The sequence below is a fragment of the Haemaphysalis longicornis genome, unplaced genomic scaffold (genome assembly GCF_048455015.1).
Source record: "Haemaphysalis longicornis isolate Haplotype H1 unplaced genomic scaffold, Haemaphysalis longicornis Haplotype H1 scaffold_142, whole genome shotgun sequence".
In the NCBI taxonomy this organism is placed as follows: Eukaryota; Metazoa; Arthropoda; class Arachnida; order Ixodida; family Ixodidae; genus Haemaphysalis; species Haemaphysalis longicornis.
This window is the reverse complement of record NW_027526248.1, coordinates 9,695-29,318: the sequence shown is the minus strand read 5'-3', so window position 1 is coordinate 29,318 and position 19,624 is coordinate 9,695.

Here is a 19,624-nt window from a genome sequence, read left to right as displayed (position 1 = left end):
CGCCCAACGGTGCTATAAGCTTTCCACTAAACCGACGTTGGTCGATGTTTCCATAAAAAACTGCGGCGTCTGACCCTGCTTCGTCTTCATTAACTATAATGTAACTTCAACAAGCCTAACATAACCTAAGGAACTGAAAACAAGTCATTCAAAACAACGAAAACTAACCTAAGCCTGAAAATTGCAATTAAAAAAATGATGATGGCAAGGAGAGGACTCGAATCCCTGCCCTTAGCAACAGGAAGCTAAGACGGAACCTATATAATACAGGGGCACGCACTTTTTTTTCTTTATTGCCTGTTTTCGGTATACACAATACGAGCAAAAAAAAAAAGGATTAGGAAGCGCGAAAAGACACCAGCACGTCATTTGCTAGTGGGCCACTGTTACAAAGGCCGAAGCCATGCTACACTTTCCAACACATCTAACCAGTCATGTGAGAAGGTTGGTCTTTACATACTTCTAAGATCTCCCGTACACTCGAACAACTCTATGCTCGGCCTCACATCAACATCATTATGGCGAACTGCCATTCGAGATTTCCATATACTATGCTTGGCCAGTAACATCAAGATATCATACGGGACACCGCCGTAGTTTTCAACGGCCAAGAACCTGATTCCATGACTATCCAACGGGAAATCCTTGTTTAGTGTTCTCTGCATACAAGGGCACACAGTCTGGTCTGTGTCAGCTCTGTCCTAAAAATTAAAATATCGTCTGATCGAACACTCTAGCCTTGACTGCAGCGCCGAGCTTGAGTGGCGTCCGACGGAACTCTAGACAATACGAACCCAAGAACATTCGTTGTTGTTTTCCTCAGTATGAAGAACCTCCTCACCAAGCTGGAATCCAAAGTACCGCTTCGTGCCCAGTTGTACAATTCCTTAGCACACTAATCACCGTGGAGGCTTCAGGTGATGTGCACCTCATCTATAAAATCACCCGCAGTTTATTCCACACCAACACCTTCCAAAGTACCCAGGCTGCCACACACCAGCGTGGTGTTTTCATTCGATTGAACTCTCAATTCAAAATTTCAGCGAAGCGATTTACAACAACAGAACTAATTTCCCGTGAGGCCAATTCTCAACTCCGTGCTTACATTCAGGGGACTGACGCAAAACCGAGCCGGACGATTGAACCAAAAAAACGCCATTTCAATGTAAAAGAGGCCGCTTATTAGGCGTGTTCAGGTTCCAAACCAAACTCGGTTTGCTTAGGTGCATAACCCTAAAGGCCGTTGCCTTGGCGTTGCCACACTTGAAAGAGAGTTCGCGAAGCAGAACGCGGGAGCAGCGCCCCCTGTGCCTACGTAGTGCCTCCATTTATGTCCGGCAGCGAACAGAGCTTGCCAAATGGTGCATAAATAATCAATATTTGCCGACCAGTTGAGCGGCGTTTCGACAGCCTGGTGCCACGGGACGACCGCCAGCGCGCTTCGAGGCTCCGCGCACGTTGCGCGATTGCGCCGCGTCGAAACGCCGAAGCAAAGCACCGCATTTGTCGTGCGATGTGTGCGTCGCGGCGCTAAGCCGTAGATACTCATGGCGTTTACGGAGGTAATTCGCATGGGTGCTTGTCATAACGCAGGGTAGTTTAAAGTAACCGTTAGTGGGTAGAGTGTGATAACAAGAGATGGGTGCATCACCGAAATCGCAATCTGTGTGCGCGTATATATATATATATATATATATATATATACAGGGTGTCCCAGCTATCATGCACCAAGATTTAAAAAACGAGTAAAGGCGTAACTCGAAAGAAACCAGGTGCATAATGTTTGCAGTACTGTGAAGAAGCGGACAGTATTTTTTTCTTTAATGACACTTAATTAACTAATTGTAATTAATTATCTAACTCGAGAAATACTCTCCTAATCACTAAAGTGTCAATGAGGCACTTGAAGGTAACCACGAGGGGCATCTAACTGCGGTATTTTCAGCGATGAACTAATCGCGTACACATTTATTATGACTGATAAAGGAAACCCGCGAAATATGAAAAATACCACGTGACGGCGCCTCCGCGCGCACCGTAAAGCAACGCCCTCAAACAGGCTGCCTCTGAGTTAGCCAGAATGAAATAAACAAAAGAAAGAAAGAAGAAATCGCGACCGAGTTTGTTCCTTATCTGCACACGCGTCCCGGGAATCTTGCTGTTGCTGCTCCTTCCATGCATGCTATTATCAAGGTGATGCGCTGTCTTTTCGGGCGGATAACACGCGAAGCAGTTGCTTTCAATCAGCTTTGTTTGGGGACGCTGCTTTACAATGCGCGCGTAAGCGTCGTCACGTGGTATTTTTCATATTTCGCGGGTTTCCTTTATCAGTCAAAATAAATGAGTGCGCAATTAGTTCGTCGCTGAAAATAGCGCAGTTAGATGCCCCTCGTGGTTACCTACAAGCGCCTCATTGACACTTTAGTGATTAGGGCAGTATTTCTAGAGTTAGATAATTAATTACAATTAATTAATTAAGTCTCATTAACGAAAAAATTACTCTCCGCAACTTCACAGTACTGCAAACATTATGCACTAGGTTTTCTTCGAGTTACGCAATTTCTCTTTTTTTAAATCTTGGTGCATGATAGCTGGGACACCCTGTATATATATATATATAGTCGTGAAGTAGAGTCCTTAGTTGCTGCAGGAATACGCACAAAGTAGAAGTACGCTCTTCGGAGACTTTATTTCCAGCGTTTCGACCTGAGACAGGTCTTCCTCAGGAATCGGAAGACCTGTCTCAGGTCGAAACGCTGGAAATAAAGTCTCCGAAGAGCGTACTTCTACTTTGTGTGTGTGTATATATATGTGTATATATGTGTATATATATATATATATATATATATATATATATATATATATATATATATTTATATATATATATATATATATATATATATATATATATATAGAGAGAGAGAGAGAGAGAGAGAGAGAGAGAGAGAGAGAGCTGGATGAACAGATGGAGGATGGATGGATAGTCTGGAATCAAAAAACTCCCAAATAGCACAAGAAATTAACGTAAGGAAAGACAGAGATACACGAGGTCCTGGTACTCCGATGAAGACTGGAGGACCAGTCGAAACTTACGTTTCCACTGGAGGACCAGCCTTCATCGGAGTAACCAGTATTAATGGGTTACTCGATTGAAACGCCAGTAAACTTCTTCTTTTTGTTTTTCTCGTGTGTCTCTGGTTACTTACCTTATATATATATATATATATATATATATATATATATATATATATATATATATATATATATATATATATATATATATATATATATATATATATATATATATATATATATATATACTTATGTGACATGTTCTACAACCTTGTTATAAGGAAGCTGAAGGGGGAGTCGTAGTTACTTCGATATAACCATTGCATCCTTATAGCCAATGTCCATTTCTATGGACAATTTCATTCTAAAAGCGGATCTACTCAGCACCGAAAGTCGCAGCAGCCCTTGAAAACAACAAAAAACATGCCAAAAAAAACCAAAAAATTGTTACTTTATTCGCAATAAACGGCTCATCCGTGACTATTCGACAGCACAAAAACTGGCGGTTCACTTCGCGGAGAAATCGTCCTTGATAAATTTTTGCCCCGTCTTCTCGGGCGAACGATGGCTCTGTCATCTGCAGCCGCGATTTCCAGTCCGTCCGCGCCGTCATCGTCAGCGACAAAGAAGCGGAGCAGCAGGTATGCCTCATCCCGGTACAGTGGCCGGAGGAACATAGAGACACCCTACCGGGAGCCCAGGAGACGCGCACCCTCGCGCGTGTTGCTCGGTGCTTGCAGCCATTTTATCAGGATGCAGTTGGAGCCCCCTAGCTAGCGCGAGTTTTCAATGACCGCATCCGTGACGCGACGTAAACCGTCACACGCTATAAGACATTTTCCTGACGGGCACCTAAATGGTCCAAAAATGCTAGTTGTGGAAAGAAAAAAAGTTCGTTATAACCATTGCGATAAAATTTTCGCTTCGTTTAAACGAGGTCTTAAATACAAGGGGGTAAATCGGAATTTTAAGTGGAATTACGATTGCTTCGTTATATTCATTTGTTCGTTATATGCCACTTCGATATAACAAGGCTTTACTGTCGACAGTCATCACTCGCTAACTCGAAGTCGCAAAATCTGCTTAAAATTTTGAGATAAGCGCAGTTTCGAGTTAAGCGAAATTCCGAAAGTTTGGGGCCAGGGCACAGCAATATGAGCTAGCGCTGATTACGGAAGCTCCACTGCACGGGGGAGCTTTCGAAACAAAGGCGAATTGTTCGCTGAAAAAGCGATTTTTCGTTATATCGGAAGAAAGAACGGCGTGATCCTCGCCTATTTCGCGTTCGCATTTGGTCCCAGAAAAGCGTTCTGGAGCTGCTCGATGCATCGCATGTAGAGTTGGTCGCTACGGCTACATTCTACCTTGTTGCAAAGCAGGCGACAGAAACAATTGTTTCTGTCGCTGTATACACTTCTCCAGGCTCCTCTTCGTCCTTATGATAAGCGGCATCGTCCACAGTTGTTTTGAACGATGTAGGCGTCAGACAGCATTCCCGTAACGGGAACGTCGACCTCGTACAGCGTATATTTGCCGTTCACGACTGTTTTCGGCGCGCAGTTGGAGCTAAGCGTTAGAACGGAGATCTTATCAGCTGTTTGTAGATGACTTTGCCTTGTGTCCTCTCTGTCACCATTTCGAGATATCCGCGGTCCCCCGGAAAAAAAAAAACGTTTTAAGATAAAGAGGTGCAAATACATGTCGCCTATGGGAGGTAAATGCACGGTGCAAAACAGTTTCGACTAACCGATATTTCGAGATATCCGAGTTCGAGTTAATGAAGGATTACTGTATGCACATATCTTTCGTGTGCACGTATTCAGAAAAATTTGGCTAGGAACATGTGACCCGCCTATTACTAATGCCTATCACTTATGACTTTCCTTCTTATCTATGTACATCTTTTAATTGAATGATTGTAGGGTTTAACGCGCCGACCCAACGCAGGCGATGAGGCGTCCAGTAGAGGAGCGCTCCGAATTAATTTTGACCACCTGGGGATCTTTAAAGTGCGCTGAAATCTCGCACACACTGGCATTTTTGCTTTTTGCCTCCATCAGAAAAGCGTCCGCCGAGGCCGGGAATCGAACCCGCGTCCTCGGGCTGAGTAGCGCAACACCTTAGCCAATGAGCCACCACAACGGGTCTATATACACCTTTAAACTATTCGTTCTTGCATTAGTGAGTAGTGTAATATATACGTATTAGCGTCAAAAAACAGCGCGGAAGGCGGGACTAAAAACTAACACACCACACAAGCGCTGTTTTTAGGTCAGACCCATTGCACAGTGCTCTTACTTGCCGTCTTCTGCGCTGTTTTATATGCGGAGCATCTCATGCTCGGGGCTGTGTCCCTCCCTCCCTTGTCGTCCGCACTTTACTGCGCATGCGCGTCTCTTCAGCCCCGTCAGCGTTTTGGCTCACGTCAGCCCAGTCCACTATAAAAAGAAGTAGTTAGGCGGCGCCCGGTTTCGATCCCACGACTCTCTGGCCGCAACGGAAGGTATGTGGCGCTCTTCCCACTGCGCTACAAACCCAGACGGAAGCATGTGCTACGAACGCGCCTTATGTCCTTCACTCATTCAAACTACGTCAAGAAGCTACTGATACAATGAAGGCACGCCAAGCAGAACGTCAACGGAAACAAACGAACTGAAAACTAATGGGAACTTCAGTCGACCCCATGGCTGCTTCGAAAACTACTCAGGGTTCCCCTACGGGATGATGGTGTAATTTTTTTTACTCTACAATATACCCCCAAGCCCTTCATTCCACTCTTCTGTAATGTACGTATGTTAATTGAGTTGAGAAATCCGCAATATCAGGTCCGTGATTGTGAGCGGAATTGGGGGACAGCACAGTGAGCACGAGAAGAGTGCTAGTCCAATCGACCTTCTGGTGGGTTCAGCTTTCGGCGACATTTATTGACGTTTTTCTCTCGCGTAGACAACAAGATACGAACAGCGGGATATTTTGAGAATCTTTGACGAAATGACGCAGTAATGATGTACGTGCTCCCATGCAGATGACACAAGCAGGGTGCGGCTGCTGCTTATAATAATAATAATCAATCAATCAATCAATCAATCAATCAATCAAGCAATCAATCATGTTTATTTACGTGCCATAATAATAATAATAATAATAATAATAATAATAATAATATGGTGATGATGATGATGGTCGGGATGAGGACGACGACGCTGAGGATGGCAACAATGATGATCATGATAATGATGATAATGATTATTATCCCATCCGGCGCATGGAAGAACCGCTGCTACAAATGCGACACAATCGTAAGTCCCAGATACACGGCAATTTTCGATTCAATTACGGTTCTTCGACGTCCTCCGACACCAAACGAAGTTGAGGGGAGCGGCGCATGCGCAGAGCCTACTGAAACGTGGCAGGCTGAGTGAAGCGCGAATAACGACTAACGGCCACTGTGATCCCAAATCGGTAACGGGGGTGGGCGGTCCGTGTGCCGCCGAGGCTTCATCGCGTTTGAATGGCTGTGCTGTTAGCGTCGAGCGTCGTTCTAACGTGAAGGGGAAACTGCCGGGATCCGTAATGGGAGACCCGTGTACGGCGTACGCTGAGTCTCCAGAGCGGGCCCTTTTGGTAACAACCTACGCTGTTCAGATGCAATCGGGCACACTTGAAAGACAAGTTGGAGTTTAAGATGGAAGTTCCGTGAAGCGCGAAATTTGAAAAGCTTTCCATACTCGTTTTAGGAAGGCGTACTTGGGGACCCATACAACTGTCAGCTAACTTCAATTTTAACCGATTTACATTTTAAGCCTTCGAAGCCCCGGTCTTACGGTATCTGCAGTGCTGCATCAGCTCTTCTTTTTTGCAGTTGCGACTTCATGAAACGTATATAAGCGCAGTGAATTAGCAGTTCCAAAGATAAAATAATTAAAACTACCACATAGACTTCATACAGGCGTACAGGCTGCACATGTTTTTTTTTTAAGCGAAGGTTTTCGTGGCTTACTGACGGCTTTGACTTCTCAATAAACACACTGCAGGAAAGCCAACTTTACAGATACAGCAGGAAAACCAGTTTTGCACAATGAGTTTCACAGAGGATACCTCAATCATACACCGCACAACATAACAATGCGATGTCTTTAATCTCCTACCGTACTTCTACTAATACGAAAATATAGTTTGGCAGTACGTAGCGATGATTACGATGAAATGGTTTTTGACTTTGGTGGTGTGAAGTTGTACGCTGGATTTGGACTTTAGCTGAGTTAAAGTGGAATTTGACTTTGGTCTCTGGCAGCTTGAATTTCGGACTTTGGGAGAGCGGATTTTTTACTTTGGCTTTGACTCAAGTTTCATGGGAGAAGGCTCGCGTTTTAACGATTTTGTCTGAAGAAAGGGGCTTTGATCACTTTGGTAAATACTTGTGCAGAGCGCAAGTTTTCTGTGCGGATAGAAAGGTTGAGCAGAGTGATTGGGGTTATAAAAATTGTTACAATTAGGCATTTCGATCTTCGGCTCCCCTTAGGTTAATATCATTCGAGAAGCTGCAATAACCTAAATCAAACTGGGTATATGGTGGAACTGCATTTGAACAGCCATGATATGCACTGCGCGGTTAATGACGTTGTGTATCCTCCACTGACACATCCGGCTTATTCTATAAATGGCCTTTCCCGCATGCGGATGCCTATATATATAGCGAGCCCCAGCCATTTTCACGCCTGCCATATAAAAGCATGCATGAGCGTGCTGCCTCTGATATTGGTCAGCTCTCTTAGACCGCGCCGCCGATTCGGGTTGTTATTTTATCCGGCGAAGCGGCACGCGGTGGTTTAGAGCAATGAACGCTTCCTGGAACGGGGGCTATTAAAAGCAGGGGCCGTTGCGGTTTGTGTGACGTATAGAACAAACACCGGGGGTTATAGCCTATAGGCTATATTTGCCTGTCGGCGTCATTCCTTTCCGTACAGTGGGAAAGTGAGCGTGAGTTGTGCTGGTTAAAAGAGATCTGTCGTTGGTTTTTGAATACAACGGTAACACCATCCGCTTTATCCACTGTATAAACAAACAAACAAACAAACAAACAAACAAACAAACAAACAAACAAATAAATAAATAAATAAATAAATAAATAAATAAATAAATAAATAAATAAATAAATAAATAAATAAATAAATAAATAAATAAATAAATAAGGAGTTCTAATGGAGATCTCAAAATGGGAATACATTTGAAAATGTAGATTCCGAAAAAAACTTTCGTAAACGCAGCTTGTTCGGGGTTTAAAAAGCGGTACAGTGTACCGTACAGGAAATACGCGTGCCGGGTAACCTTGGGCTTTCATGAGGGTGAGAAAAACTAAAGTGGCGGAGAAGGGGTCGAGCCTAAAAAGCGCTCGAGACGCGAGATCCAGCCACCGTCAGCGCGATGTGGTGACGATGAGTTATTTCGCGCCAAGCGCTCTTCCTCACAATATCCGCTGCGTAGCCCCAAGCATGTCCTCCTCATTCCCAAAGCACGTGACGCTAGTATCCGAATTATGTTCCATGCATACGCGCAAGGCGTGTCTTGTTAGTATGCAACTGTTTGTGATTGAGGGGCATTTGCTCGGCAAACTCGAACGTTAAAGATGGAAGCTGGAGCAATACGGTGCAAATGTAGTCCTCTCGTGCAAACGACTGGAAATATTCCCTCTATTTTTTTTTTGTGCGCCGAGCTTAGAGGTGTGGACAAATGTAGCGCAGCAGAAACGCACGGGACGGAAAGAATACACGCGGACGAGCGCTCTCCGTGTGTATTCTTTCCGTCCCGTGTGTTTCTGCTGCGCTACATTTGTTCAGTATGAATTACCAACTAGCGCAGTCTACAGCTTAGAGGTGTGGGTTGGTGGCGAAAAGATGTGTTCAAAGTTGAAAACCCCGCAGCTGCGTACGATTCCGCGAACGCCGTGAAAAAAAAAATCACGCCCCACTCCGCCTAACGAGGGCGACGGTTGAACGCGAAGATTTTTCGTGCGGGATTCCTTGGTTGTCGTCTGAGTTGAGACTTTGACTAGCATACGGTTCGGACTTTGACTCGTAGAGCTTTGACTTTGACTCGCACGCAGTTCAGGCTTTCGGCGACGGTGGCTTTGACTTTGACTCTTCGCCATTTGTTTTCGCACGACGAAAGCTTCGAGTTCAACCATCGACATCGTTAGACGGAGGGGTGCATTTTCTGTCTAATTTTGCACGTCCATGCACTCCTCTCCAAATCTAAACTGCTTCGACCATGTCGGAGTGGCGCAATAGGACAGACGTCGGATAATATTAATAATTATTATTATTATTCATAACGCGAGGAAACCATGTTCTATTCCGACCAGGCGAAACGTTTTAACACGACAGTGCTTTATGCCCGGGTAAACCAAGATCTCAGTGACGTCACATTCGTCACGGAAGTGACGTCACCAGAAAAAGTGCCATTGATGCGGCGGCACCCGGATTCGAGCAGACGAACTTTCTCTCCTCTTGCCACAAAGGGAGGTACGTGGCGCTCGGCGCACTGTGCTATGAACAGAGACGTGAGCAGCTCTACGAACGCGCCTTATGTCCTTCCCTATGACTCATTCAGATGATGCTGCCGTCTAGGAGAGGCGAAGCGAAGTAGCTCATCATAACGCTAATGAGCGCTGACAGATGGCGCCACGATGCCAGCGCCTTCGTGTACGCAGGACGCGCTCGAATTGAGGCACCCTCCGCTTTTGCGTTGTTCCCATGACCGTTATGTTTTTCAAGCTGCTGTTCCTCTGCATGTCATTTTTGGTTTTGTTGTCCCGAAATAAACCGGTTAGTTTTTTTGTTTCTTGCTTGTCGACGTAACTTTGTCTGTCGGGGTCAGGCTCGCGACCCCTTCGCACATGAAGGAGGTCCCTTTAACATTCAACTGCTCCTGTGAAGGCCCCTTTCACTTCCGTCTTTTACCAATTCCTATGAAAGAGGGATCAACCACAATTTTTTTTTGCTTGCACTTCACTCACAATCATCATCACCATAAGAGAAAGTTGGCTTTCTTGCAGTGCGTTTTCGACGCCACATAAGCCATCACTGAGACATAGAGAGCTTCGCTTTAAAAATGGGTTTCGTATTGCGGTCTAATCGTCAATACGGTAAGGACTCCACGTACTGAGCGGGCCTTCTTGAGAGTTACAGCAGACCACAGGAACCGCAACGCAGCCGCAACGGGTAGCAAGTTCAAGAAGATGCCCGTGGTGTTAATGGTCGGGTTTATCCTTGTCGTCTAAATCGTTACCATTTTTGACAAACTCCCTATCTCTGTGGATGTGTTCTTGCGTCATTACCTGTTCTTCCGATGTAATAAATACAGTGTATAGTTGTGGTATGCTTTTAGTTCTTCAGTTAATTATATGTGGATTAGGGGAGGAGGAGAAGAGGGAAAATCGCCTTGCTGATGGCCTAGGACGTGATGTTCGCACTGATATAGTGAACCATGAAGTTGATGTTAGATATTAAAATTATGGTGCAGGAGAATCGCAGGGAGTAAAAACATGGGGCAACTGCCATTTACTGTGGGCAGAAATGTTTGCCTAACCTCACAGTAATGCCTGCAGAAATCTTAGCTTTAAGAAGGATGTGGCTCGTGCCCATCAGCTTCCCTCCCAATGATAAGTAATTATTTTTCATCAACTTCAGTTAGTGCTGTTCACTCATCATAGCCGCCTTTACATATTTTCATAAGGGTAGAACGAATTTATGTTCAAGATTATGTTGTGGGGGAAGATTCACCGTATAATAATGAGCGTCCTTGCAAACGAAAGTTGGCTAAAAAATTACGATTTCGTAGGCATCAGAGGGCGGCATCTTTCGGCGACGGGCCTGTTTGACGATGCATCATTTTACGTTGAATGGACACAAGCGACCTATCATCGTTTGTGTTGGGACTTCATTCGACATGCCAACCTTTTCATTTTCATCTCTTCACCTTTTCTCATAATCGTCCTTCCATCACTCGTCTCAACGCTCTTCTACTAGACAAGTGTACGCCCTCTGCAGTTCTCCTTACTGACGGCCAAGCAGCCACCCAACACCTCCATACCGATCCTTCATTTCCTCCGTCAATAAATATCGCCACCACTATACCGTTTAAAGCAAAAGAAAAAAACTGAAAGAACACCGCTGATGGAGCCGCATCGCCCAGGGCACAATGGCGCGATGCAGGCGGCAACAGAAGCTGCCGGATCCCTTATTGGAAACACGCGGCCAGCGCGCGTCTTTTTGGCTTCGGCGCGGGGCGGCCACACTCGAAGCCTCGGAGGCCGGCGGCGAAGCCATCCGTTGCCGCCGCCGCTAGCTGCGTTCCTTCGCGTCGCAGAAGATGCCCAAGAGGAGGAGAAAGGATGAGGAAGAGGAGGGAGAGAGAGGATGTAAGGAGAGAGGTTCGAGGATCCGGCGAGGAACAACGTTGCAGCAGGGAAGGCCTCCGGCGTGCGGCAGGATCGATGATGGAGGAATCGCCGCGCCACCACTCTCTGCCTTTGGCGGCGCGCCGAAGCGGCCTCCCTTCCCGGCGTTCCCCGCTCTCTATTTCTCTCTCTCAGCGTCTACGGGTGGCCGACGACGTCAGTTCGAGGCGAATGAACGGACGAAGCTCCGGGCCGGGGAAGGGGACCTTAGCGCAGCTGTCCGGGCCGACGAGTGCGCCAACAGCAGCCATAGATAACAAGGACTGCCGCTGGGCGCGTTGCCTTCTCCCGGAGACTTGTTTCTTCGTTCGCCTTCTTTCCCGCCGCCGATTTATTGACTTCCTCGCATTGCGATTGGTGACGGCCTTTTCCTTTTTCTCCCCGGTCTCGTTTTCGCCACTTTTTGTTTCTGTCTCGCCGGGTCGAAAGCACTCATTGCGACTCTCTCAGACCTCGTGGAGACGTCGCTGCGTGCGAGGCTGTTTCGTGTAGGTGCTGGTTGGCGCACTCTAGACTGGAAAAGCAGGGTGGACGAATACGGGCGAAGGAGGGGAACTCACCGGCACGACGGGAAGATGTAATAAACGCGAGAAACAAACTGTAGCACGTGCGAAAAAAAGGACAGGCATATAATGAACAGTGCAAGCGACGGGATGGAATAGCTAACAGACGTTGGAAAGGCCATGGGCGTGAAATCCAGGGATATAGAGACCTGGGAAAGAATGGAGGAATGGAACTAACACAGAATCAAAAAAGGCACACAGGAGGAATCTGCCGGAAGGAAAGGTCAGGGCGTCAAGCATAGAACGAACAGTGCAAGCGAGGGAATGGAATAGCTAACAGACTTTGGAAAGGCCGCGGGCGTGAAAGAATTCCGGGATATGAAAAAGTGGGAAGTAATGAAGGAATGGAACTAACACAGAATCAAGAAGGCACACAGGAAGACCCTGCCGGAAGAAATGACGAGGAAAAGATTTGGACAGGGTAGAACAAGCCTATAAAGAAATGAGAGTGCAGAGGAAAAAAGTTGAAGTGAAACAAACGTTTTCGAAAAACAGGGGAGGGGAGGGGGGTCTGCCGGTGGAGATACGTATTGCAAAGAAATAAAACAACGATAGGCAAAAGTGAGAAATAGAGAATGAATGGAGGAGGAAAGAGCCAGCAGCTTTGAGGTTTACACAAGGGATAAAAGCCTGGCAAATTGAAATATGGAAACGAAGGGTGCGATATTGTTTGGACTTTTTTTTTTGCTTCTATCCGGCTACGGTTAATCTATTTCACTCGCACACTTCTGCGTCCAACAGGGGCTCTCTTTTCTACCCGAAGCATAAGCTACAGCCGGGAAATTCCTGCCTCAAGGCGCAAACTTTTCCCTGCTCTTGCTTTTTAATAAAGGTGGGGGTCGCGGGAACCACCGCCCAGGGCGCCATAGACGACAGAAAATTAATGACCCCTTTGTAGCGGGGAAAAGTAAGCCTTTCGGGAAATAGAAAACAAAGGAACGTACATGTGACGAAAGTAACGCCACCCGGGCTCGGCTTCAAAATGTGGAGGCACAGGAACGTAATTTGGGCGCGAAGCAGCCGGGATTTACTGTCGCTGTGTAAATTGGAGTAAATTTAACTTTTCCTCATACTTCCGAGGCAGACACAGCCTCCTTGTGCGAGGGAGGGAGAGTGTGCGTCTGTTTTCTAGACATTTTACAATGTGAGGTAACTGTTGCATCCTTATCAGCTTGAACATTTCCTCGCGAGAGGTGAATCGAGGGTTGTGCGTTTTTTCTAGCTTCTAAGGAAAAATCGAACTATTATTGAGGAATGTATGTGCGGGCTCCAAAGGCAGGCTCAAAACTAGGCTTTTAGAGGAACGTACAAACCCCTGCTTGCGTGGAATGTTAGGCGAAATCTTTTCAGAAACGTGAAGGCGAGTGAACGAAGAAAATGTCGACCCGAACGAGACACTGTGCGATTCAGAGCATGAAAACCGTCATTTCTTTACGTAGCGCCAATCTAGAACCGGGTGTTTAGTTGTGAAGGTAGAAAAAAGGAAAACGGGAAAAAATAATATTACAGTGAAAAATTGTTCGGCAATGTGGTTTGTTGTTGCCTGTGGGCTATAATTGGGATATTCACCTATTTTGTAGGTACTATCAAGTCTGCCGTTGTTAAAAAACCATCTCCGAGCTGTGCATGAGATGTGCACTGGCCGTAGTTTCGCATTTCGGAATGTCCAAACACAGTTAGCTTGTATTGGACAGGTAGGTTATATAAGTTAAATGAGATGTAGCTTATACTGGACTAAGATATGAACAAGAATAGTCACAACGAGCAACAACAAAACCTTCTGTCCATCTGTAACGCTTGAGCATGTCATACCTTCGACGTATACGAAAACGTTATTATAGACGGCGCTAGGGCCTTCACACTTTGATATCAGGATCCGTGTATTCTTCTTAAAATGTCGTCTCAACAAACCACGTATGCATAGTAGCGACGATGACTTTGAAGGGGCTTAGTGCTTAGGGCTGCGTACAAGTACGCAGGGTTTTATGAAAGTGTTTACTAAGAGGCGCTAAATCTTTGATATTTTTATGACAGAACACCTATACTGTTTTCGAGGAAATGTCTTTTAGATGCGGAGCATCTGTTGCTCGGGGGTGTGTCACTCCTGCGTGCCTCGTCCGCAGCGTCTCTCCTCCTATCTCACTCTCCCGCTCCAGTGATAAGCAGGTGCGCGCTGCACGCGCCCTCTCCCTCTCTCCGCTCCCACGCCAGTGATAAAGCAGCGGCACGCTGCACGCGCCCTCTCTCCTCCTGCCTACCTCGCCAGCGAATAAAACAGGTGCGCGCTGCGCGCGCTCGTTCAGTCTTCTCGGATAGATCGCCTGCGCCGGTTCTGCAACGTCGTTGTATGATGAGTTCGACCAGAACCAACAGTCCCGTCAGCGTAGATGTGAAGCATCATGGAGGTGCAGAATACGTTCCCATTCGTGCTCCGATAAATGAAACAACACAATGGGACCACACGGAACCTCCATGATGCTTCGCATCTCCTCAGGGTTCCCCAAGGGAAGATGGTGTAATTTTTTCTATGCAGCCATTTCTAAGCCATTTCTATGCAGGAACGAAGTCGACTCTATAGGAGCTTGGTATATAGCGTTTCATAAAAGCAGGTATTTCGTAAAAGGTCGTAGGGTGTTCTTGGTTTGATATAAAACGGCTTATACGGCATCTGAAAATATGTCTTCCGGGCAATGCTTTCACGCGTTGGGGAAGCCACATTTAAAAAGGGCTTGTGGGCATCGGAGCGGCTTGGTCACTTATTCGAAGATGTCCCCTTTGAAGTTTCTGCAATATTTTTGAAACAACGGCAGATAACAAACTGTCAGAGGAATTCAGCCGACCTATGTTTCTCATCGCTTGCGAGGCCCTCTCAAGAATATCTTCCTATTATTGGCGCAAACGAATTCCTGCCAGACAAGGCATCTTTAAAAATGTTCTGTGCAAATCGCCATCGTATTGAAAACGAAGCAGCCTACTCTGCAGCACCCAGTCTTAACTTCCGGGCGCTCGCATCAGCTAGGCAAGATTCTGTACCTAAACCCGGATTCCTTCCCTGTGCCCTCTTCCTTGCTGAACCTACATATAGCATAGAGTTTCATCCTAATTTATACTAGAGGGAAATGTGGCGCTGCAATCGCAAGCCGCCGTGGGTGGCGCCATTGCAGCCAGCGACGTTCCTCGCTTACTTGACTTAGCTAGCCATATGGCTTCTTTTTTGTCTCGAAGCCAGAAAGGTAACGTTCTTTTTCTTCTTCAACATGCATAAAGGTTTTAAATAATTACGAACAAGTAAATCTTTCTGGAAGTTCAATTTTGTAATGACGAAAAAAATTTCAATAATCTTTCAGTAATATTGTCGCTTTTGTGCTGCCAGAGCCAACTTTTCAGCCTGTTCATGAGCCACGCCAAGGACAAGTGGAACGTGCCTGGCCGGCACATGACGGAACGCTCGATGAAGCGCGGCTCCCCTAGACAGTGGCGCCAGATTTCCCTCTAGTGTATATTAGTATAAAACTCTATGACATAGAGCGCCATTCTCGCCCACTACCAGCCTGGGACTCATTATCCCCACCCTTATCTTTTTAACTACCAGGCATATATCTGGGGAAGACTCCAAACAGGCACCTATTACAATAACACCATGCCCCACCCACATATTCCCTCCCTCTAAGGCCTCGTGTGCTCACAATGAAACTTTCATTCGCCGCCTACCACTTTGTCTACCCCCCCCCCCCCCTTCATTAAACGCCACCTTCACTAAACCCCACCTTTGAGAAGTGGGTGGCCACTCTGCCCAGGTGACCGCCGGAGCAACAACAGCACATACTGGAGCAAGGAGGCTGACCAGACTCATTTGCCTCCACCATATGCTAATTTAAGGTTCATTTCAACTACTACTTGCTCGCATGTGCAGTTTTAGGGATAATTGGCTAAAGCGCTAAATTATTTCGGACATAATCAGTATTTCGGAAGTGGAAATGAAAATCATGAGCCATTCCACTCTGTGAAGGCAGATGATCGGTGGAGAAAGAGAGAGAGAGAGAGAAATGTTTCCTAGTAAAGAGTCTTTAGCGTGGCCTCCTCATTCCAGGAGTCCATCGGCACGGGCCGCGTCTTCTGCCCTCTCCACCAACTTGCGCTGGATGTCGAGGGAAGAGCTGGCCAAGGCGCTCTCCCAACGCTCATAAGTGTGGAAGTGATTGGCCGCGGCAAGTGGGCTTTGTGTACAGCCGCCGACCATATTAAAAAGTGTTCCGAATTCAACGCAGAAGCGGCACAAACGGGAACATTTTAGCACGAGACGTAGAGGTGGCACCGAAGTTTGGCGAAAAGTTTGAGCAAGTTTTATTTTTCTCGGGCGTTGTCGGCCGTAATTTCTAAGGACACACGCACACATACACGCACAAATATTTCTTTCGAGTCCACCGATCTTACAGATGGCGCCTATTGCTGAGTAGTCTACTAACATGCCTATACAAGGGATGAGACGTAGTCTCACTTTACAAGTCAAGTTTTGTGGTTCAAAACGACGCCCATTATTAACAAACGTACTCAAGATGCATTTCCAAGTGATCAAATGTGTAAGCATCAGGTCCGGATCAAGTTTATGAAGTTAAACGTCATCCAATGTCAGAAAAAACAACTCTACCTACGCGAAAGTGTCTTTTTTATGATAAATGAGAGCTCCGAGCCACGTGGTAGAAATTGCGGATTTTTTGCTCGCTTGTTCGATTCCTTGCTTGCACGGTATCTCACCGTGATGGTGAAGGTGACGTTCGCTTTCGAACGCCACGCCCTGCAGAAGACCTCGCGCTTCGAACAGACTTGCAGCCAGGAGTTCTTGTCCTCCGACGAAAATACACGCAACCCCAGTCATATAAGCTTCTGTTGAAAAAATCCCCCGATGATAAAGTGTTAGCGCTATCGAGAGCCTGCGATGTCTGCAACGTCCTTTGTCCAAAAACAGGAGTCACGTGTCGTTCATGTAAAGCGCCTACGTGCGCTGCAAAGGAGCGGCAGACTTGGGCACAGCTGTTGGCGTCGTGCTTGTGAATGCTCAGCACCAAGGGTAAAAAATATAACGATGGCGGTGCGTAAGCATGAATCGATGGATTAATGGTGAGCTCCGTCGTATCGCCAGCTCGTTTGCAGGCGATCTCCCGTTAAGCGCCCTATCGGCAGAGCTTAATTAAGTCCCGCTCGTTAGGGAGAGAGCCGCGCGGGGACCTCTTTTTTTCCCTAAGCTCTCGGCAAGAACTTTAGCGAACTGCCCACGGGGGCGTTCATCGTTCGCCCCGGGGCCTTCTGAGGGGAACGCCGGCGTGTGCAATGGCGCACGAGCCAGGGTCGAATTAGCGACCCCCGAGCGAATATGTGATATCGCAATGGCTTATCCTCCTGTGCAAATGATATATATATATATATATATATATATATATATATATATATATATATATATATATATATATATATATATATATATATATATATATATATATGAGTTTGTATTTATCTCAAGCTCGTTAATCGGTCTGCGGCATTCGATAACGTAAGGCCAGGCTGCGTCGCCTATTGCTTCACAGGAAGCAGTTGATACTTTTACTGACGTCATAAGCGTGTTGCAAAGGCAAATTGCGTGCCACGTTTTCGCACCAGGATTCCTTAAAATGCATTTGTACAACGATTTCCACGAGATGAGCCGATAAGCAAAATTCCCCGCATTTCCCCGAGGGGAAGAATGTGGAAGTGCGAATGCACGAGTTGAATTTGCGCGGTTCGGTAATGTTCACGAAAGAGAGACCACACACACACACACACACACACACAACTACAAAGAAAGAAAGATGCATTTATTCACAGACACCTATTTGTGTTGTCGTTGTACTTGATTGCTAGAGCGGATCTCAGCTTTGAAATTTCGTGTCAGTACTCCTTTAAGCAGGTGCATTAGCCCTTCTCACGCCCGATTCTTGGCCAATCCCCCACGGGGGTATGTGCCATGTCAGCGGCCAGGCAGCGCGCGCCCATCTCCCCCCGTTGCCAAGGTAGACGAGGAGATTCCTGACCAATCCCCCACGTGGGTATGTGCCATGTCAGCGGCCAGGCTGCGCGCGCCCATCTCCACGTGCCCGGACATCACCGGTGGACGCAGGTTCAGGGTCGCTTAAGAAGTGCATTGCACTTAAAATCTGCATTGCTTCAACATTTTTATTTGGATTGGTTTGGTCGGAGTTGGGGATGTGTGCTCATTCAAAGCATACCTTCAAGAAAGGACGTAGTGCGATCAACCCAATCCCACCGGACACAGGACACATTAAATCAATTAAAGGCTCCTAATGGAGGCTAACAATGCAACCGCTCGAATCACACAAATTTCTAGGGTGTAAGCGTCTGTAGTAATGGTGCCAAGGAAAAATTTACAGACAAAAAATAATAATACGGTTATTGACTTTAACCCCTTAGAAGTCGCTAATTGGATGACGTGGGAAAGGAAACATTCACGGTGAGATAGCGTGCAAGCAGAGAAGCGAGCAAGAAAACAAAAATGCCGAGATTTCTATCCCGTGGCTTGGAGCTCCCATTTATTCTAAAAAAGAAAGTCTCTCGTGGGTGCAGTTTTTTCTCTGACATCGGATGACGTCTAAGGTCGTTCTTGAAGTATAGCCTGCTTTTAGTTCCTGTAGTGCGTCTCTGTCCACCCCAGGCGCGAATCGGCGGCAGCGCATGTTTTCGAAGATGGCGCGAAAACTCGCAGAAAGCTCCTCGAAACTGGAGTCGTCCTTCTGGGAGGCGGATTGGAGGAGGCCTGTACGACGGGGCTCCTGTGTCGCAAAATGGGAAAACGAAATTCCGCCGGGATAAGACAGGTGGTAAGCCCACCTCCGGAAGCAGTGGTCTAAATTGTAAAAACCGCTTCTAAGGCGCGAAAGGCGAGAAGGGGAGGGAGTAAAGGTGTACAGGGCTGAGAAGATGAACAGCAGAAAGGAAAATTTCTACGATAATTCCCAGGGCAGTGCTTTGCTTTTTGAGGCTAGAGCAGGTTGCCTGAGAACTAAGAGTTTTGTGAGGAAGTATTCACAAAATGATGGGGTATGCGTGGTCTGCGGAAAAGAAACAGAAACTATGCGGCACATAGTGTTAGAATGTGAGGGTATCCATCCAAATCTACATGAAGGGAATATTGGGCTTTCAGAAGCCCTAGGATTTAAGGGTATCAGAGAGGAAGTTAACTTCAAGGCTGTCGAGGGGACGAAAAGAAGATTAGAATGCTGGTGGACGAAAAGCAGAGAGGGGAATATTGCCTAGGACAGTTACCACCTGTAAAAGGGAAAAGAAAGCATTTCGGGCCTAATAAGCTTTAGTGCCTGCCCTAAGCAGCGCTAGTATTAAACCAAGAGTGTAGAACATGGTTATATTAGTCCTTTTTGGTAAGATGACATGTCATCACCCCTCTTCAAAGGGGAAACCAATAGGAATCGTCATCATCATCATCATCATCATCATCACGAAACAAGAACTCCGGGATACCAGG